Source organism: Protopterus annectens, chromosome 1.part1 (assembly GCF_019279795.1).
Source record: "Protopterus annectens isolate FY-2018-M chromosome 1.part1, PAN1.0, whole genome shotgun sequence".
In the NCBI taxonomy this organism is placed as follows: Eukaryota; Metazoa; Chordata; order Ceratodontiformes; family Protopteridae; genus Protopterus; species Protopterus annectens.
Window position 1 is genome coordinate 1,368,832,344 of NC_056726.1, and position 23,650 is coordinate 1,368,855,993.

The following is a 23,650-nucleotide window of genomic DNA, read 5'->3' on the forward strand; positions in this document are numbered from 1 at the left end:
TTACCCCCACTTAGGGACAGAACAAAGACTCATTCCTATTCCCAAGGTCTGCAAGTAAAACACCATCCTAGGGAAAACAGGTATAGGTAATCGCATTGCTAAAAATCAGGTTAGGAAAATGAATGTTACTAGGATAAGGCAGCTAGAGATACCTTTGTGTGTGTGTGTGTGTGTGTGTGTGTGTGTGTGTGTGTGTGTGTGTGTGTGTGTGTGTGTGTGTGTGTGTGTGTGTTTGTGTGTGTGTGAGGGAGTGTGTGGATGTCTGCACTGATGTGTGAGTATAGTCAAGCACATTAGTGTGAAGCTGCTTGAGGTGAAATTGCTCAGACATCAGCAGCATGTAGAAAAAAAGCACAAAAAGTATAGTGACGTAGGAAACTATTGCCTGTACAGTTTCTAAGTGTGCACTGGCAATGATTTGCTTGTTAGGGGAATTGCTATATATAAGTTTTGGGGAGTGAATGGGGAAGCATGCTTGATTTTTCACCCTTCTGTATTTCAGGCTTTTTTTTTTCATCCTTTCTGCTCATCAGTTTTAAGGAAGTCAATGTTTCATAGCAGAACCATGTGTGTGCATGCATGTGTGTGTGTATGTGTGTGTGTGTGAGTGAGCAAGCATATGTTTGCATTGGTCTGTATATGCAACATATGGAATGAAGGCAGCGGGGGTCCTCATGTCTAACTTTTAAAAGCAGTGGATAATTAACAAGATATTTGTAATGGACCACAGTAACAGCAAGGAACATTCTATAATGTATTGAATGTTATGCTGCTGATGGTGGTATTGAACATTTTTTTTCTTCTGATTGGTAACATTTTTTCTTCTGATTGGTAAAATTATCTTTTCTTGCAACATATAGCTATTCCATCTCTCCCTGTTTCTGTTTGTAAAGCAGCATCACCTATTAGGTTACAGTGTCAGGTCAATTAGTTATCAAAACTGCATTCAACACTATTCAGTATTCTTACAGATCACAGCACTCACCAATGTCTATTGAGTGAATGTAGGCAACTTTATAATAATTGTTCATATATTTTTGACATGTACAATTTTCCATTGTGTAAAAGACATGGACTTACATCTTATTCAGAAGCAATCCTTATGCCTGCTAATGTGTCAAACTCGATAAGTCAGCAACACATAGTAGATCTTGTCCAAAACTTTTATAAAATGTTGCATACATCAGACATAGCACAATAGTTATTGCTGACACATTTATATCTAATCATTTACATCCCTAACTAGGGTTTAATCAGTCTAAAGCAAAATATATGTAATCTATCATGCACTCAGACTTTAAGCTATTATAAAGGCTTTGCAGTGGTTTTCAACCTTTTTTCTGGTGGCAGAACACTACAGTTACCATCATTTCTACATAAGGAAATTCACTTGCTGAGCCATGTGGTTTTGCATTAATGTTATAGTAAAATAATGTAATTAATAGACAGATCATATAGATATAGCACACATCTGTTTACATTATTAATAGAAAGGCACATTGTAATTTTGTTTACTAAACTGATTTAAATGTTAGTATTTAAGCTACTTTGAATTTGCTAGCAGAATGAAACAGATTTAAGAAATCACTATACCCCTTTTGCTGTTAATGCAAAACTTGTTGTGATGGGTGATGGCTTGTATATGGCTAATTCTAGCTTGAACAGTGGAGAGACACACCTGTAATTTTATTCCCACTGCCAGAAGCTATTATCATTATTAATACTGGCCAAGTTTTGCAGAGGAGCTACTGACAAATACTAGGAGAACCTTAGGGTTCTAGGGAAACCTGCTTGAAAATGGCCACCTTAATTTTTATATATGAAAAGGATGGGAGGAATTTTTATTTCAAAAAGTTATGTGTCTGGTACAACCTCAATGGAAAGATATTTTTCTCCAATGTATATCAGTATTATAAACAAAGTAACTAGTGTTGGTGCATCTGAAGATGAATTATTGTATAGTACAGCCTGGTTATGGGGTTCAGGGGGTCTACTTTTAATTTCTGACACCCAGAATACTGACGTTCAACATCCCAAAATGAAAATGAAACCGCGAAAACCCGAAAGTCAGCATTGTTCCATGGTAAGTAAAGACTTGTCCAGTTCTAAATGGAAGGCACACCAAGGTAAGTAATGTTCACCTAGGTGGTGGGCTATGCCCCTCATACTGCCTTAAATTAATATACCAACTCCGGGATCACACTGCAGTGGAGAAAAGGGCATATGGGCCTCAGAGTTTGTTCTGTTTAAAAGTGGCCAGCTGTTTACTTACCATGGTAAAACACTGACATTCAGGTTTCAACGACTTTGTGATTTCCATCTTGAGATTTTCATCTTCAGTACTCTGGTCATAAGGAATTGGAAGTAGACCTGGTTCAGAGTGATGGGGCTGTAACAGTGACTCAATGAATGGACAGCTGTGAGGATCAAAAGCAAAATAATTAAATTCAAAACCAAACAAACTTACCAAGTATGAAATGCCACAGAATAGACAACCAAAGGAACAACTGTCATCAATATTTTCACTACGACTGGGCAAATATTAACCCATCAAGGATTAGAATCCCTGAACTAACTTCCCCAACTGAAAAAAATACATTTTTGTAAGTGTTTTAATTGGAGGGGCAAGCTCCCTGCACCCATTAATGTGGATGGCAAGCCCCCCCACTCCTCCTGAAATTATATATACCAATTTGAAGAAGGAAGAAATTACCACCAAATGAACATTGTGCTGGCACAACTCACTAACAGTGATTTCCCGAGGAAGAGCTGTGATCATCGGTGGGTTGAATTTCAAGAAAATGAGGCTTGCACATTCAGTCTTTGTCTACCTATATGTAAACAGTCATCAACAAAAGAATCAAATGTTACATGTAATGTCTGCTTTGTTAGAAGAAAAAAAGGCAACAATGTATTAGAAGTTTGAATGCATCATTAACCACCGAGATCAGCAAATTATACAATGTGAAATTGCTCTTTGGGGCCTGCAAATTAGGACTTAATAAACTGAATTAAAAGTGGATGTTTTTTCCTAAACATAAAAAAGATGCAGTGAGAAAAGAAGACTGATCTAATGAAACAAAATCTGATGTCTGACATACCTGAAAATGTGGAAGATAGGAATCAATCAACCAAATGCAATCCATCAGTGCTGAAATATTGCTTGTTCTCTACAGAAAGACCATACTAAATATAAAGAATGGCTACATTCAGGCATAATTTGTATGGGTTTCTAAAATGTCTTGACATTTCTTCTTCTTACAAAAAGCATAATGAATGTAATATAACCACCTATCAGCATAAATATAAAAATAAAAATAAATATAAGTTTTCATTTCTGTTGGAAGTGTTTTGGAAGATACTCTTTACAGGGCCTCAGTCCTTTGATGTACTAGATGTCAAACCTGACACAGTGAACAAATAGTAAGCAAATCCTGGTCAAAAGCTATATTATTGCTTTGCAATTTAAGTGGTCTATGTGACTGAATTAAATCTTGTTTTTTTTTTTCCTGGTGAGAAAAGAGATATATGTTCATTGAAGAGTTTTGCTTGCTTGTAGGTATTTTATAAGTGTAACAGCTATTGGATTTTGAGTTCTGAGATTTTCCTTTCTTGAATCCTTGGCATTTATGCATGGCTGGCCAGCAACAGTTACGGCTGCAGTGTGCACTATAGATATCGATATATCTGAATTTAAGGATTTCACATAAGCAATCCTCATACAACTATGTGACAAAACTTCATGATTCACCTGTGGCAGCACCAGATCATATACTGACACAGCAGTCTGTTACACACAAGAGTTCTACTATCACTTAGACAAATGCATAGAAGCAGCAGTCTCGACCAGAGTAAAATGCTATGTGAAATTCAAAAACAATCCACGCAGGACGTCCAGCAACACAAATAAACTTCACAGCAAGGGAAAAAAACTCCTTAAATTATATAGCAGATCCAAAACGTCTGATAATAAGGATAGGATACAAAAAAATTACTAGGGAACTGAAAAATACTATTAAGACTCTAAACAATAAAAACGCACGTTGCAAGCATTCCTTACCCTAGAGAATGCTGACATCTGTGTGACTACTGAGACATAGTTTAGAGCCATGGAAATCACACTGGCAGTGCGAGGCTATAATACCTTCTGTACATTTGGACCAGCTACTACATAGACAGGGATTAAAGGTGGAGGCGTCTCGGTACCTCAAGGCTGGTCAAACAGGACAATGCAGTTCAGCATCTCCATGTTCAAATCACCACATGCAAAATCCCATACAATTTCCTTGCAAGCTATAGGTCCACCTCAATAACCCAGGAAACCCATATTATGTATTTAAACTTATTGGAAACTTTCAACATCCAGCCCAATGCCGTACTCATGGGTGACTTTAATTAACCCACTATTAACATATGCAACACTAAATGTACAGGCACAAAGATTCCTGGATTTCATAAACACAAACTCCTTGAACCAGATTGTCAATACACCAAGCAAGGGTGCAAACATCCTGAATCTGGTCCATACTAATATGGAAGAGTGGTGCACACTCTATAGTGTAATGTCTTTTCTGGTAAGGTCTGCCTACAAAATTGTTTCCTTTGAAATAAAAATAAATCCTGCAAGCCCAGCTAACCCTGGAATATTTAGGAACTACTCTATGGCTAACTTCTTGCTACTAAGTGATAACCTGGCAAAATTGCAAGCTCCCATAAACCCTGAGAACACTGCTGCCTACATGGAACTGTTCACAGAACCCCTATATAGTTTTGTTAATAGCTACACGGAGGCAGCTGTGTCCAACAGAAAGAAGTGCAGAACTAACTCAAAAAGCAAATCACCCTGTGGAATCACAACATCAGTAGGCCGCATAGCAGAAGGAAGAAAAACATGACAAAAATTAGGAGGTGTAGCTCCCAGCAGGATAAAAGCATTCTCATCAAACTAAACAAACAATTCGGAGGACACATGAAATCTACCAAACCCTAATTTGAGGTAAATTTGGCATCCTAGGCCAAGGACTATCATAAGGCATTCTTTACCTATGCTCACAGCCTCTAAGGCAATACACAATTGTGTGCAGAACTCATTGTTAATGGAGCCACCTATAGTGAGTCAGAAGACATAGCAAACCTACTGGTCAATAAATTCAACTCTAACTTTACCCCTCTCTCCCCTCAACCTTCTCTTGGGAAATACCCTCAAGTATAACTCCTACTGCTATCACTAAGGGAACAGGTCCTTAATGCTCTCTCTAAGGTCAAGAAAACTGCATCAATGGGCCCCAACAATGTACCAGGATGCCTTCTAAATAGCATGAAACATGACCTATCAGGCTGTCTGGAATTGCTATTTAACTGTAACCTGCAAACAGAATTCATTCCACACAAATGGAGAACAGCTGCAATAACCCCTCTGCACAACAGTGAGCCATCTACAGACACATAAGTCTCACTAGCCTCATATGCAAAGCTGTGGAATGAATTATCATGGAAATGATCAATAACAACATAGGAACCTCCAGAGATTGGACCCAACCAAATTTGATTTCATCAAGGGCAAGTCATGCCTACTCAACATGGTTGACTTCTTTGAGAAGGTCACCTAAGCAATGGCTGAGGACTAATGGCTTTCACTACCTACTGTGACCTGGCCAAAGCATTTGACACAATACCTCACTTGGGTACTGTTGAAAAACTCGAGAGGTCTGGTATAAACCCTTATGCCACCCCATGGATAGCTATCTGACACACAGACTCAACCAAGGAAGTTAGAATTGGGGAGTCTGCCTCTACAAAGATGCCAGCCACAAATAGACTCCTTCAGGGATCAGACCTGGAAGTGTTCATTTTTGGCATTTACTTCTCTGAAATCAATGTAAATGCCCTTTGGCTGACTAAATTTGTAGAGGACTGCAAATTAGGAGCAGTTACAGAATCCTCCACTGACAAATGTTCTCCAGGAATGGCTGACACAGACAAATACCTGGTGTCAAAGTCATGGAATAAAACAAAATCCCAAGAAATGCATAAATGTGTCTTTTGGGAAGTCATCTGCCCCTGGTAACTCTCATATTGACAATGCACCCCTAAGAGTTGAGCAATTAGTCAGGGACTTGAGATCAGACATACGCAGTAATCTAGCCTTTGACCATCATTTATCTACAGCAGTGATGAAATCATTCTGTGTTGTGCAACTTATGGACAAAGGTATGACATTTAAGTCTATATTATTCCAGTGGATTCTGCATTCATCAGACCTGTTATTGAGTACAATCCCCATATGCTATGCACCTAACAACTGAAACATACACTGAGGTTCCTCACTAAAATAATATAGGGTGTAAGTAAACTGTTCAATGCAGATTGCCCCAAGGTCCTACCATGTAGACTGTCTCCCACGGGTTATTGAGGGGGGAGGTCTATGCCTGGCATACTAGGCATTGTTAGACCGCATCTTGATGGACCTCCTGCATATCCACAAAACAAACAGTGCCCTGAATTATCCATTTTAAAGAATTAAACCATGTCTGTGAAAAATATGATCTGCTGGAGAGACAGGTATGTGTCCCAGTAACTACCCCTTTCCTGCAACAGGCTCACCATCCATGTGATGCAGAGTTCCTCCCTAACTCATTTGAAGTGTAACTTGGACAACTGGATGGGGAAAAGGAAATTCATCTCTGGTTTGTCACCTATGTTTCTAATGTACAAAGGCAGCATCTAAATAATTTAGCTCCCAGTCTCCTGCTTGTAAATGTTTCATCTTCCCGGCACCTGCTTACACTTATCATAGGTACAAGAACTTTTCTGAGATTTGAGATGCATGGCTAGGCTTAAAAATGCCCTTATGTTCATTAGCTTAGTAAACACCTATGAACCTATAATGACTATTATAGCAGCCCATTAACTTAGGCTAGCTTCTAAAGCTAAGGATAACTACAAGTCCTTGTATAGCAATATTTAGAAAATAAGGAATAATAGCCAGCATTGCTCAGAACTTCCACCCACTCCAAGCCAACAGACATAAAAAAACAATCAGACAAAATTATTACATGCTTCACTCCTGAATCATCTATCCAAGCTCTACATATCTATGAATATCTTATACCCTATATTATCATCAAGGAACATGTTCTGAGGTGCTACTAAAGACCAAACAAATGTCTCCTCTGTGGTGCCTGACAACATACCTGAATGTTTAAAAAAAAAGCACCAACCATATCATCATAAAACTTCTCCATAAACTTTTTAATCTAACCTTAGCCGCAAGATTTGTTCCTAAATTATGGCAAATCGCAGTGGTGACATTCTCCACAAGTGAGGGGAGGCGCTATCACAATTCCAGGTGGTCATTGACTAAAAAGCCTTAGGAGCCTGACCTTAAAAGCTAAGGACTGCATCATAAATGATCTCATCAGTTATTATTTCAAAAATGTCATTAGGCTAGACCTCAAAATTTGGCTCCAACAAAGACAGAACCAGCCTTATAAATCTAGTTTACTTCTTTGAGAGGGTCACACATGGCCCTACTGTTAACATAGCATATCTAGACCTAGCCAAAGCATTTGACACCATAATCCCAGTGGATATTTTAGGTACATAAGTTCATAGGTGTACTAGGCTAATGGCCCTGGAGCCTTTACAAGCCTACCCCAAAAAAAAAATTTGCCCAGGCACCATGCCACCCAATGTTAGTTCACAGTGCCCATATCAAGTAGGGCAACTGGAATTATCCCTGGAGTTAACTTTCTGTTACCCATCTACTCGTCAAGATTTCTCTTTAAGAGGGCCAGTGAGGTGCACTGCTTGACATGAATGGAAAGCGTATTCCAAAATATGGGATGTCTTTGGGAGATGAACCTGTCCCTCCAGCATGCTGTGTTAATTGTGGTAATGAGGTTGTGATCTCTGGAGTGTGTGGCACGGGGGGATTGGAATTTCTTTAGGTGTATCATTTCAAGTAGGGCTGGGTTGGACATGGCTTTGTAAGTCAAGCAGAGATCCCCTCTAAGTAGACAAAAAGAGACTGAGAGCAGCTGAAGTTTCTTGAGTCTGTCCATGTAGGACATGTGTTTAAGGCCTAGGATTCTTTTGTTGAGGTACTTTTGTGGCCTCTCCAGCTGTTGTAGGTGTCTGGTCAGGTACATGTCAAATGGGGCGTTATATTCGATAATTGGTCTAATGAGGGATGAGTAGAGAGAGATGATGATCTCTTTCTTCCTAGATGTGAAACCTTTGGTTATAAGATGTGCCACATAGAAGGATTTTCTGACCACGGTGGCAATGTGATGGTCGAATGTGAGGTGGCTGTTAGCCTTGGTGCCCAGATCTCTTATGGCTCCTTCAGTGTTTAGTGGGCTCCCATCAACACGGTAATTCATGGGAACTGAGTTTTTTCCAAAAGGGATGACAACACATTTTTTGGTGTTATGCTTCAGGCCATGGTTCCGACACCAGTCATTGGTCTCAGAGAAGCCCCTTTGTAGGATGTCTGCATTACTTGGGGAGTTGATAATGACTTCTAGCTTGCAGTCATCAGTGAACATGGTCAGCCAGAGTCCTTCTGTGTTGGGCTGGACTTCTGAGAAGTAGATGCCAAACAGGAGAGGGTCCAGGACCGAGCCCTGTGGGACTCCACTCATGACTGATTGACAATCTGACTTGGAATCTGCAACTTTCACTCTGTACATCCTGTCTGTGAGCCAATTTGCAGCCACCTAGTGATATAAGGAGTGATGCCTAGTTTGGTGAGTTTATCAATGATACCCGAGTGGGGAATGGTATCAAAGGCCTTGGTCAGGTGAAGGTAGGCTGTATGCACTGCCTTACCTTCATCCACAGCCTTGGTAACTGCCTCAAAGAAGTCAGCCAGGTTATGCAGGCAGGATCTCCCCTTGACAAAGCCAAACTGTGTGCGGTCAAGAGTTTAGAGATTGCCTATATCTTTGTTAAGCAGGTCCATGATGATGCATTCCATAGCTTTGCATACCATACTTATCAGGCTAATAGGGTGATAGTTCTCAGGGTCTGTAGTTGCTCCCCCTTTATGGAGCAGGATGACTGTAGCAGTGCGCCATTCATTAGGGACATAGCCTGTGGTAAGGCTGTGATTGAACAGGGCACACAGATGTGGTGCCAGTTCATTTTGTAGCTCATGTAGGATGCAGCCAGGGATATTATCAAGTCCCATGGATGCTGCATTATTGGCTTTGGACAATGCAACTTTTACCTGTGCCACAGAAATGGTGGATACAGGGCTTTCTTCTGTTTTTGATATAGCTATAGAAGGTTTTATGGTTGTTTTTGGTGTCAGCCACAATTCTACCTCCATGGATGCTGCATTATTGGCTTTGGACAATGCCACTTTTACCTGTGCCACAGAAATGGTGGATACCAGGCTTTCTTCTGGTTTTGTGATAGGCCCTTGGGGGGGGGGGTGGTAAAGTTGGCACAAAATCTGTCGCCCAGTATGTTGGCTATATCTGTTGGCTCAGTATAGGATGTGCCATTGTGCAATAACTCAGAACAAATCTTGGTATTGCCTTTGAAGTTTTTGATATAGCTATAGAAGGTTTTATGGTTGTTTTTGGTGTCAGCCGCAATTCTACCTCCATAGCTGGCTTTAGAAGATTTGATAAGGGATCTCAGCTTTTTGTTGAGACTGATACGGGAGGTTTTCCAGTCTTATGACTTTTTTTTTGCAACTGTTTCTTCCTTCTGTTGTAGAATTTACTGATGGCTGGGGACCACCAGATTGGTTTCCTTTTTTTGGAGAAGAGTGTCTTAGTTCTATTTGGTATGGCAAGGTCCATGCATTTGTGTACATATTCGTACAGTGCACTGGTGTAAGATTTGGCAGTCAAGCAGATATTTTCCATTGGCATGGTTGCAGAGAAGTTAGCCACCTCTGTTTTTAGGAGCCTAAAGTCAGCTTTAGAGAGGTTTTTCAGGGTGGTCACCTTAGTGGGAGGAGAAGGTGAGATGGAGATTTCCATGGTGATCAGTTTGTGGTCAGATTTAACCAGGGAGGAATTGACTATAGGTGTTTAGCAACAGTCTGCCATGTTGGTGTTAACCAGGTTGAGGATGTTGCTTCCTCTAGTGGGGATCAGAATGAGCTGGTCTAGAGCATTGGAACTGATAAATTCCAGAAACTGTTGAGCCTGTACACTGGTACTTGAATAGTTTTCCTAGTTGATGGAAGGGTAGTTCAAGTCACCCAATATGAGAGTATTGGGCTGGACCTTGACAGATTCCAAGGTGCTTAGGAAGTTGGAGAGAGTCTAGGGACATGTTTGGGGTTCTGTAGCAGGCTATGACTTGTATCGCCGTCTTACCCAGTGTTAGTTCTACCTGAAGTATCTTGGATGCATTATGCTGGGCTACCAGTCTAGAGGTGTGCATATCCTTTAAGAATATGGAGACACCACCTCCGTTGGAGCTTCTGGACATATTCTGGGGCCAAAAGGTATGGAATGAGTTGTAGCCTGGGAGTGCAAGGTTACTTTTTGCCTCTTTAAACTAGGTCTCCATTGCAGCACAGATGTCGATATTCTCCATTTTGAGGAGAGCTTCGAGTGAGCTCATCTTGAGATTTAGACTTCTAGCATTGAGCAGCATGACCATCAGATTGGATTTAGTTGTTTAGTTGTAGCTGTCAAGGTGGAATTGTTGGAACACTGCCTAAAAAGGCACTATAGGGGTGGCAAGAGCCTTAGCTAGTACCCGGAATCCCAGGGGCGACAGATGCTGGCCGTCTCTGGCAAAACATCGAGGTCTGTCAATCATGTTGCCCCAGGCAGACAGATACTGGATCCCCTTAAAATGACACGAGAAACTTAGCCAGTTGTTGAAGTCAATCATTTTCTGCTTGTACTCTAGTATCATTCTGGGTGATGGTAGAATAATGTTCAGGGGCCTGGTCACCCCTGGGGGCCATATAATCCGAGTTCCATCCATCACATCTCTTTCGTGTAGACCAGAGGAGGGTGTACACACACACCACACACCACAATGGACAATGACTGATTTGTACTTTTTGTTGTGAGTTGAGTATAGTATATGTGTTATGTGGCGGATCTTGGCACCTGATAGACAACCGACTGCCACCTTCTCCTTGTTCAACCTAGTGAGTGGGACATCAGTGTGCCTCACAATTGAGTCTCCTATGATTAATACACTGGGCAAAGTATTTTGCCTTAAGGGCTTGGGTTGAGAGGCACACTGTGGTGGTGAGCTATGTGTTCTGGTATTGGTGTTGTGTTGCGGTGGTCAAGTGCGTTTCTGTCTCAAGCGTCACTGTTGTTTGGGTAAATTTTTATTTAGAGCCTCCACGAACGTGGGTGTATGGTTTGTGTTTCTATGTGTGGGTTGTGATGGTAGGTGTTTTGTAGGGCTGTGTGTTCTATGTAGTGAGTTGCAGGTGTTGACCTTCTCTTCTTGACCAGATAGTCCGGTCTTGGTTGGATCGTGCAGTTCTTCCAGTTTGGTAATACAAGTGCATCTCTCACAGGTATGAGTGCTTGAAGGTAAGAGGGGAGGGTTGTCTGTGTACATTAGACAGTTGCCACACTGTCTCATAATGCCCAAGTGCTCCAGGTTAGCAGGAGAAAGCACATGAAATTGCTCTACAATCATACCAGGAAGGGTGGTCATGACTAATAAAAATTGGTGCTGTTACTGCATAGAAACAGCTTGTGCTGGTAGCACCTATGTGTGCTACAGTAAATGCTATGAAATACTGTTAAAGTACTAGCTGATTATGCTAATTGAAGTGCAAGAAGTAAAAGACCAAGCACGTTCTAAGGGGCAAATTGAAGAGCAGACTTTCTGGCACCAGTAATAGTTTACCTCAGCTGAGTGCCACTGCATGGTGTGCAAACATGGGTTTTTAAACCAGAAAGTTAATGCTTTAAATCTAGAAACTTCTGTGATAAGGTGAAGAGCAAACTGGCTAAAAGACAGAACCCTCATAATCTATGTGGCAGATGCATAATCTGAAAGTATAATGGTAACCAACAGAGTTCCCCAGAGCTCTGTACATCCCCCTTTTAGCATTTACTTCTCTAATTTATAAACTGAGAACTAGGACATCTGGATAACTAAGTTTTCAGATGACTGCAAACTGGGTGCTTTTGCCAAGATGCCCTCTGAAAATTGTACTCTACATAAATAACTTACCCTTTATTAATACAATACCTTGTGTGCTGAAAATGAGCTAAAATTAAATATAAAAGAAATTAATTTGTCAAACAATCCCTATCCTCATTTATAGACAATAGATAATATTCTACTACAGAATGAAAATGTAGTCAGGGATCTGCGTACCTGGGATTCACAGTTTCCCTCTCCTTTGATCACCATGTGGCAAATGTAATCAGGAAATTGTTCTGCTTAGCACAACTAATTGCATACAATATATCATCCAAATCTAAAGATGGCACTAATTCCAATTATAAAGCAGTGTCCCTTTCAGAGAGTACTTCTCTCAACAAACTAAACAACTGGAGAAGCCCAGGGTGTTTCGCAACAATAAGATTTCAGGCTTGAAGACCCTGAGCTACCAAATGAGGCTCGAGGAGTGATTGGTGCCTCAACTACAATGTCATTGAATACTCTGTCACCCTTTTTCTACAATTTTTCCATAAGTGTGATCAACAGCTCTAGTGACCTAAATCTTCACCAGATGAGAAATACAAGAAGATAGAAAGATAGATTCATTGCCCTTTGCCTTCCATATCTGGAGTTATCTTTCCATGTTGATTAAGTGGTGTGATAAATTATCATCCTTCAGAAAGAACCTGAATGACTAGATGGGTACCCTCAAATTTATACTATGTCTAACTGGACTATTCCCACGTCTGAAAAGAGACACAGCTAGAGTGTCAGTGTTGGCAAGTTGTTGATTTTTGTCATACTAAATTGCCATGAAACTCATATGGACCCTATGAAAAACAAGACTAGTGGAGTTAGGTTCAGAAAAAAGTTGTCTGGGATGAGAATGAAGACTGACCTTTTCAAGAATCTCCATTTCTGCAGAAAGACAATATTAGGCCGTTTCAACTGCCACACCATCTTTAACATGAAAGACTGATTTAGACCTTTATATTTCTGCTGGCTTTGACATTTCATATAGATGCATGCATTTAAATTCATTTGTGCAAAATAATGGCTACTTTTACTCTGCTATACTCTACTGCATACCCTTGGATAGGACATGGAAGTTAGTACTGGGGGCACATTACTGCTGCATTACTTTTGATGTGCTGCTGCTGATTGCTTTACACAACTGTGAACTGGAGGGAAGTTATGACATACTACTGATATGCCTTTCTGTTGCTTAAATTAATATATGATTTTATACTTATTAAATCCATTTAACTGTTAGTATCTTTGTCATTAAATACACCACAGAAAAATATATTTTCTTTACTTATTTGATTGCCTCATTGCCATGCAGCTTGTCCATTGGGCAGTGCAGTGCTCTATGGACTGAAAAGGATTACTGCATAGGGAAGCTGCCACTGGCACAGCTTGCCAGTTTTGGTAATCCTTTCGGAATGCTATGGTACATGTGTGCCTGACTTTTTGGCACTGAATTCTGACTAGGATGCTCCCTCCCATGCTGTTAGAATAAATTAGACTCTAATAGTATCATGTTCACAAGCTTTTTTTCTGCTTTCTTCACTAACTCATGAGCTACACAAAACTGTTAGTGCTAATGGATATGGAAACGGTGCTGTTACACAGAACATATCTAAGGCAAAGGTTGAATGTGTCCATTGGGGGGGTCACTCTTTTTCATTTTTGTTGTTTAACTTCCTGTTTGAAAATACCTCTCTAGTTCATTAACTACAATGCCGGGTTTCTGCAGTTCTTGTAAGACTATTAGCCTCTGCCTCTTTATAAAATATTAAGACTTACTCTAATGCGTTGTAGTTCCAACTGTGTCAGACTATAGGCTCCTCTCAAAAGGTAGCACAGTGGTGCAGCAGTTTGTGTTGTCACCTCATAGAAAGAGATTCTCTGGCTTGATTCTCCGCTGGGGTTCCTTTTGTGCAGAGTATGCATGTCCTCCCTGTGTTTGTGTGGGTTTCCTCCCACATTTTAGAGACATGCATCTGGAGCATTTCTCCCTGGGCCTCTGCTGAAAATGGGATCTTTCCCAGTAAGCACATGTTAAATAAAATAATGTCAACAACCTGATTTTTCTCAGGCAGCAAAGTTCTAAATCATTACTATACATTGAGTAGAGTTGATTCTTCCTACTGTAAGCTATTGACTAAAATATCAGATGGCTTATTTTTCATTCAATTTTGCTGAAAGGCTTCACTGATGAAGTCTCCAAATCTGCTACAAGAAAAGCTGGTACCTGAATATCATAGCTAAGGAATGAACCTTTCCTAAATGGTCAAAGATCACTTGTCAAAATTTTCCTTTGCATGTCCTTATGCTTTTTTTCCCCTTTTTGGGGTAACAACTTCTTATTTTAATTTTGGATGACATAACTGCAGGGAGTGTCATAAGTATTCTGAGACTTAATACCAAGTATAAAACAGCTGGGTTTTACCTGGACATGTGTTCGGACATATTCTGCCACCTGTGCTATCTCTGAATATAACAACTTAAGAAGTGTGGGGTAGCGGTGTCAGGTATAAACGAATATTTCATAAAAAGCACACACAGCTTAATATGCTGCATTGTGATCACAGTTGCATTACTGTGCTTTGTAACAGAAGGCTAGAGTTACTGTGAACAACTAAGTGGTTCTGCAATAAATTTTACAAACATTTTCCTTCCTGTATAACTTATATCTCTTTCTTATTGAAAGTTATGAATCTAACAGATGAACAAGCAGATAAATATCTTCCTTCTGTTTATGAATTCTGTGTCTGTGATTATGATTAGTACTAAAATGCCTCAGCACTTGATTTTTGGCAGATTCTTTTTTTCTGATAATTTTTTATTAGAATTTCAAAATCAAGCATAAACAATAGTAAGTACTCAATAACAATGAAATAACTATGTTAATATCAAACAGAATAGAACATGAATTAATATTCTTATCAATAAAAAAGAAAAAACATGTAAGTAACTCACAAAGCAACTATTTACAAAGGTGTTTGCTAACACACAATTAAATCTAAATGTATATTTTCAGTTGTTACCATAGAACAATCATTGTTTGTTTAAAAGTTCACTTAGTCCTTTCTATGAATTGTATAAGGAGATAATGCTTGTGGTTCTTGTTCTCATTGTAATAATCTCCAAATGACTAACTTCAGAGGCAATGTTTCTGAATTCATTAAAGAAGGGGATAATGTCACTTTTCTAGTTCTTTATTAATTCTTTCCTTGCAATTGACAGTAGACTCCACAAAATTGGATATTTCACCTTTGTAACATACCCAGGTATTGGAGTATTGAAAAGAACCAAGGATTTAGTCAATATAAATTTATCAGAGAATAAAGCCTGTAAGAAATTATTATTTGTACCCAATATGATTTAATTTTAACACATTCAAAAATATATATGTTCCAAATCAGCTTTCCCATCTAATTTACATCTCCAACAAGTGATTCCAGTTTTAGATATGATTTCTATTTTATGTGGTATATAAAATAATCTTGTGTATAAATTTCATTGAGAACAGTTTCCGTTTAAGTGAAGATGTAGTTAGATTAGATGATATTAAAATTAATTGTTTATCTTCTTCTCTCAGGGATTTTTTGTTAATATTTTCAAAACAATTCCAGAATGATTCTTTAACATATTGTACCTCTGTTCTTATTATTTTCTATGCTTTAGATAATATGTTGTTTCCATCTATTTTTTGTTGTATATTAAGCATTAAAAAAATCAATACATTTTGGAATACATTTTTTAACTGTTGGTTGCGTAATCTCTGTTCTTTTTTCAGCATATCGTACACAGTTTTGAGTATGTAGCCATAGTTTTTTCTCCAAATTGAACTTATCTAATATATATTGGGCTGATAAAGCATTCTCTTTATGTAGTAATTGAGACCAGTAAATAAAATTGTTTTCTTAAAACTTTTCATGACCAGCACATTAGAAGATGTGATATTGTTTTGTGTATAAGCTATTGGAAAAATAAGAAACAACCATGGTTTATATGATGGATTTTTGAGGAAAAAGGTTCTCAGTCTTCTTATTGTTAAATTAATAATGTCTGAGTTAATCTTAGCATTGGAATTATTTATAAATTCCTCTTTTAGTAAGAATTTTGACAGATTCTTAAGGTACCTCTGAATTCTTTTGGCTTCTAAATATTAACTCCAGTTGGGCTATTTAAAGATTTTTTTTGTAAACTTTTGTTTACATTTGCAATGAAAATCCTGAAAAGTAACAATATTTGCAATATTCTATTATTTATTTTTTTCTGGAAGACATATAACTTTCTTTCTCTCTCTCATTTTTTGTGTGTTTATGGAATACTACAGGCATCTTCCTTTTATTATGTGGTGCTTACAGTTGTTGCACCATTAGAGGCACCATGAACTAATCCCCCCTTGCCTTTCAAAGATCTGAACACTGATTGCATAAAGCTATAGCCTATTTTATTATCTCAAACAGTATTTGCTTGTATGGCTGCTATATTAAAAAGCTTTTGCCTGTGTATACATGTTAGTAGCAGATTGATTCCTCCCTCCTTCAAAGGCATCTGAACACTGGTCTACATGTGCACCAGATGTCTCCAGTGGATTTTTGGAGTGATTCTGAAGTATAAATAATGGACAGAACTGTAACAATATTGAATATAAGCATTCTTCTCTGATCATATGCCAAATTGTAAGAGATAACTTTATCATCATTACTAACTCCTCAGATACCATTTTTTTTAAACTAGGCATCAATTCTGTAGCAAAGTGTCTGAAATGGGAGCACAGAGAATGAGAAAAGGGCAGTTTGATGAAACTCAGTTCAGTTTTGCAGAAGTGACTAATGAGGACTTCCCCTTACACAAAATGCAGCTTAAGCTGCCATATAATGACTTCAAAGTTGTTTTTAGCTGTAATGGGTCAATAGGTCACCTCTCCCATGCCGAAGAATCTAGTTATTTCCTGGAGCAAACAGTCAGGAGCTAAGTAGCAGGTCAGTTTCTCAATACACGTGGACCCCCCCCCCTTTTTTTCAAGGTACATCTCTCCCTCTGTGATGATTGCTGATCTCTTAAGTGCCACAGCTCTAGGGTTTCTCCATTTGTTTGTCTTTGTATGACCCTGAAAGGAATGATTGGCATACATTTGATGAATGTCACTGGCCCTGTAGCTGCAACCTGTAGCACCTCAGTCTCCAGCTGAGTCTGTGGTACAGTAGCCATGTCCCTGCTTCACTAGGATGGATAAACCAACAAAGGATATTTACATCTACCCTTCCCAGTCTTTCTTGTATCCAAAACACAAATTTAACATGAGTTGTCTATGTCATTGCTGGAGCTTAGTTCCCGTATGCTGCAGTGTCAATGTGATACTATATTATTTTGTCCTCCAAATTATTCCCTTTTTTATCACTGATATGCTCAGAATGCCTTTAACCATGTGAAATCCTTGTTAAGTTCAACCAAAGAAAATGAAATGTATGCGTTTCTGGCCAGCAATGATTTCCTCTGCAGATCCTATGAAACATGCACTCATTGAAAATGACAAAACAGACTTTGTGTTAGTTGACATGTAAATCACTTGAAGTTACATTTATATCCAAGCTCACATTAGAAGAATGTGTCATAAAATAGTACAACACTGTAAACAAAAATTAGGCGCAGTGTAATATACCAATATATGATTAACTAAACATGTATTGCAACAGTTACTGTTTTCTTCTGATCTAATTCCTCTACTGTTAGAGCACCCTGTCTTAGCCAAGCCCTTCTTTCACATCATATTTCAATCAAGCATTTCAAACTTTAAAACAGGCTCTGGTCATCCACTCTGGAAATAATATATATACCATACTTCATCACCCATATGTCATTCCCAAACTGCAGCCTTTGAGTATTACCTTCCTTCTCTGACCTCCTGATACACAATCCAGTTTATTTGCAAACTCCTATCCACATACATCTAACATGGCAGCTCACAATATTTCAATAATTTTTCACCAAAACTTGGAATAATTTGTCTTAGGATATGAGAGACAACTCCTAATGGCTTGACTTTTAAATATGCCATTTAACAACATCTCAGTAAGTCCTTCAACCATATCTTTACTACCTTTGATATAACTCACCATCTTGGCAAGAAGACATGTAAATCTCTATGATCTTTTGCTAAATCGCTATCTAATCCATTCCACTGATAATATACCTATAATAACGATATATCTAGAATTGTTTATATTATGAACAAATAAACAAAAAAATAATCCCAACAAATACAGCACCACCTTTTTGTCTAAGACTGCAGATTTGTGAAGTTTACTGGGAGGTGCACCAAAGGTGTACACTTCACAGCAACCACTTCTGGTTCAAGGACAACCCTATCACAGTACTGCAATGAGTAGATGTGCAGCATCATAGCTGGCTATCTCTGTGGCTGTACTAAATACTAATGAGGCATTCTGGGAATAATATATGCTAATTAGCCATGTGCTTTTCACTAGGACTGCCTGCAATAAACCATTTACACAGCTAAGTGATCACATAAGTAAACACAGATTCCTGGCCTCTCATGTTAATGAACATCGCCAAACTCCCTGTTTTTTCCATCACAGTAGAGGTAAGTGCTGGGCTGTTTAACAGACAGGTAGTTTTGAAGTGAGTGTGCTTCTGTGTATCTGTGGGCTGTATCAATGAGTGTGTGTGTGTGTGTTTTTGTGTGTGTGTGTGTGTGTGTGTGTGTGTGTGTGTGTGTGTGTGTGTGTGTGTGTGTGTGTGTGTGTGTGTGTGTGTGTATTATCCTAGAATAATGAGCAAATTCTGCAACATTGGGATGGACCACTAGTCACAAGGGAAAAGTCTAAAGACGTGGGTCAAGAAGCCCACTAGACACTAGGGACACATCATCAACACTCTGCTTGAATGGCACTTAAACAAGACATGGATGAACAGGACTGTAGCCTTCATGAACATTTGTCATAACATATCATAATAATAATAATAATAATAATAATAATAATAATAATAATGGTAATGAAAAGACAGCACTGGTCAGGGAAAACAACAGTCACCAGGGAAACATCATTAACAACTTAACAACATGCCTCAATGGCACTTAAAGAAGATGTGGGTGGGAAGGAGCACTGAACACCAGGGATACGTCTTTAAAATCATTCCTTGATGGCACGTAGAATCAGGGGCAACACTAGGCACCAGGGATTGCATTAAAAAACATGCCTTAATGACACTTAAAAAGACATTGGCAGATGGGGGGGGGGCACTAGACACCAGGGAAACTCAAAATACTGTGCCTTAAAAGCACTAACAAAAATCTGAACCCTGCCAACTCCCAATGAGGACATTGGTCCTCTTTACCACCACAACTAGACACCAGGGAAACTGTAACATATTACATAGCTTTAAAGATAAAAATAATGTAACATGAAAGGGGGCGATGGTCCATCCTCCCTTTATACAGAGAATATCTGCATTAATTGGTGGCTATTATTGATGACCAGCTAAAATTTGACCCTCATGCTCTAAATAACATTAAAACCCATCAAAAACATTGTCTCCTTTATAGAAAAAAAAAAGCTTTCTCTCTAGCAAAGCTAAAATAGCTCTAACACAAGCCTACCTATTACCAACCATTCTCCATGCCTCTCAAATTCTCACCAATTTACAGACTTCACTTATTTCTAAACTAGAATAGGCTTATAACAAAGTAGCTAAATTTGCTGCTGATTTGCCATACTCCTCTCATCACTGCTTAGCACTCAAACTGAACTGGTTAGAATTCCCCCATAACCTTCTCGTCTCTCAGCTTCAGATAATTCATTCTGTTCTATACCAGTCCACCAGCCCACCTTCTGCCCCAGCATCACATCTGTCATCTCCTCCTACACCCCAGCAAACACACTCCAGAGCTCTGATCAACATCTCCATTCACAAACCCAAGATCACCATAGGAAAAAACCTTTATAGCTGTTGTCCTGCTGAAAATTGGAATAAACTGAGGAAGGCTTGATTTAGCCGAAACTGGTCTGGTTCTTTATTTTATGTACCATTTTGTCTATGTGCCATAATTAAATAAGAAGACTTCACACCACTTTGGACTGGCATGTTGTATTTTTCTCATGGACTACTACTCTCCTTTGCTTGCTGACTTTTCATCTCAACATTAGGACCCCTGCCTTTTTGGAAGAACAGTTGATTTATAACTTCAGTCATAATATATATCTGAATGAAACAGCTATATGGAGATGCTACTTAGAGGATTGTTGGATGGTCTGGAGGGTGGATAGAGATAATTTAAAATAATTTGTTGAATATCTAAATGGTAATAAATGGGGTGTACATTTTATGGTAAATTATCATGTACAGCAGATTATGTTTCTGGATGTTTTAGTGACCAGAAACATTGATCATACTTTGGGTAGTCAGGTATACCGCAAATATCCAGAATATAATTCACTACTGCATGCAATCAGTTTCCATCCTCCCCATATTATAAGGAACATTAAAAAATCCCAGTTTCTTGGTATGAGACATATCTGTTCAATCCGGATATTTATGAACATTATAGACAAGATTTGGTCGGCAGGTTCAGAGCTAGAGGCTATAAGTCAGGCAGTATCTTAACTGCAAGTAGTTGGGCATCTACTCAGGATGGGAATGAATTATTGACAAGGAACAATTGGGGATGTCTGATATTCATTTATTGACCACATATGGATGTAATTCTAATATATTAATGCATATTATTAATCGACATTGAAATATCTTGATAGCTGATCACAAATTATCTAACATTCTCAATCACAAATGTCTATTTTACTTTTGTAGAGGTAAGACATTGGGCTCATATTTCAGCCACTATAAACGGTGGCAGGAATGTGATCGGCGTAAACAACAACATACACTTACGGGCAAGCCTTTATATGGTTGTGTCCTTTATAGACAGTATGCATATTGTTCTAAAGTAACTAGATCTAAACATTTTTCCAGTAAAAATACACGTGTTGTATTTGATATTAAGTTCTTAGCCCTGTAATACAGATTGGGTCATTTATCTTGCCACCTGCTCTTGCTCAGCTTTCTACATTGGGCAGACATCCCGACCATTAAGACTATGGATGACTGAACATTTTAGCGACATCAGAAATATAAGACAATCTAGTGACCTATATAAGCATTTCCTTACACATACAACTGCAAATTTCAGATTTACCATCACTGGTAGGATTATAGGAGATAGATGTAATAAAATCGGTTGGCATTCCATTCCGAATAATAAAGAAAAAGGTGGATAATTAAACTAGGAGGTTTGTTTTCTCCGGGACTTAATGAACAACTATAATTAGCCAATGAGAAGAATTTATGCCATTATGTGTATGTATTTAATGGTGAATGGTACCATTGAATCATACTTCTTACACTGAGGAAGGCTTGATTTAGTCAAAACCAGTCTGGTTCTTTATTTTATGTACCTTCTTTCCTATGTGCCATAATTAAACAAGATTTCACACCACTTTGTGCTGGCCTGTTATATTTTTCACATAAACCACCACCTGACATCTGAAACATTAGACCTAACCTCCAATTCAGAAAGACAGTAAAAAATCACTTAAGTAGAAATAAACTATGTCAATGCTATCTCCCCCCACTGACTGACCCATTTCTCTAGGCCAACCTTTCTCCTACTTCAGTGAAACCCCACCTTCCTCCTAATCGCTTACATAAAACACAGAAACTAATTTATTGAAGGATAGTATTAAGTTTATGAACACTAACAGATACACAGTCCTAATCAGCTCAGAGCACTCAAAAAAGGATAGAAGTATGGCTATTCTTTGGAACAAATCTCTCCCCATATCTAGAATTATTAAATCATTTCAAGATAATAAAGGGATGCTTTGTCTTGTTATTGTGAAAATAAACAAACAAATATCATTTCAACTCTGCATGCCATCTTTCCTAACTCTCTGCCTCTAACCTTGACTCTTATAAAATTTTGTCATACTACCACCTCTTCTCCCATTCTGAGCCAGTTTAATCTGTACTGATGTATAACTTTTAAACAATAGTATGACTAAGCTTAGAAACCCTTACTTACCTACCTTTAACTACACTGTAACCACTATTCATTGTCTTGTAAATTTTATCTGTATTATCTCTTTTCTACTCTGCACTGTACCTTAATACATGCTGATATGTAGAGACTAATTGCCATTCATGTTAACTTACTTTTATATAGATCTACTTGACATTTGTATGTACTGTATGTATCAATGTATGTATTGTATGTATCAATGTATGTAATAACTGTGGAGCTTTTCTTCCCGGGTCTCCACTGAAAAAGGACACTGTTCCAGCTGGACCAATCCAGTCAGCAAATGTCAAATAAATAAATTAAACCACTAAGTGCACCAAGAAGTCTAGTTAGGGGGTTTGATGCAATAAGAAGCATGAATCTCTAATGGTTGTCATGATCCAGTGCTGCAACAGTCTACAAGTCATGAGGGGCAGTGGAGGCAATCTTTGTTTAAAAGCCAGGAGGTGCACTAGACAATACCAGGAAGATTATTTAAACTACTAATGGAACTACCTTAAAAAGCTAATAGAGCAACAGCTCTAGCATACAGGATAATATATGGCATTATTAACTGACTGTAAGGATATGTGCTTTATGATGACAAGGACAAAAACATGAGAAGATACCTTAGGAATGTTATCACATACTTCAGCTAGCATATTCTTAAACTCAGTGAAAGTGGGAGGGAATTCAGATATCCAGTTTTTAGTTATACTCTTTCTAGCCACTGCCAGTATTGCCCAGATTAAGGGATATTTTACTCTTTTGACGTTGTGTGGTTTGGGTGTATTAAAAAGCACTCGATATTTGTTAAGAGTAAAATTACCCGCAAATAAAGATTGTAATAGTTTAATTACATGTTTACAAAATGTTTTAATGTTTGGGCAGTCATATCTGACTGACACTTATTACAGATATTTTGCTTCTTGTTAATTTTATTAATTCTTTGAGGAGTATAGAAAGATCTATGCATAAATTTCCAGGAATATAATTTCCATTTAAGGGACAGAGTTGTTCTCCCTGCTGATTCAAGTATTTTTATTTTATCTTGGTTACTGGTATGTTCATTATTAATTGTATGAAAATAATTCCAATAACTTTCTGGACATCCAAAAGTTTCATCTCTAATAGTCCTAAATATAAAAGATAGTTTACCAGAGAACATTTGTTTATGTTGAAGAATAGATTGAAAATATTCTAATGAAATACATGTGTCATTTTTGACTGCTGGGGATACTACGTGTAGTTTATTGTCAAGTGTATAGTTTAATAGTTTGTATGTCTAACCATAGAGATTTATCTAACTGACATTCCTGCATTATTTGATCAACTGTTTTAGGTTTATTGTTTGAATTCAATTGAAACCAAAACTTAAGGTCGTTTTGTGTAATTGATGCAATTTTGTTTGAGACTGATGTTAATAAAGATTCTTGTGTA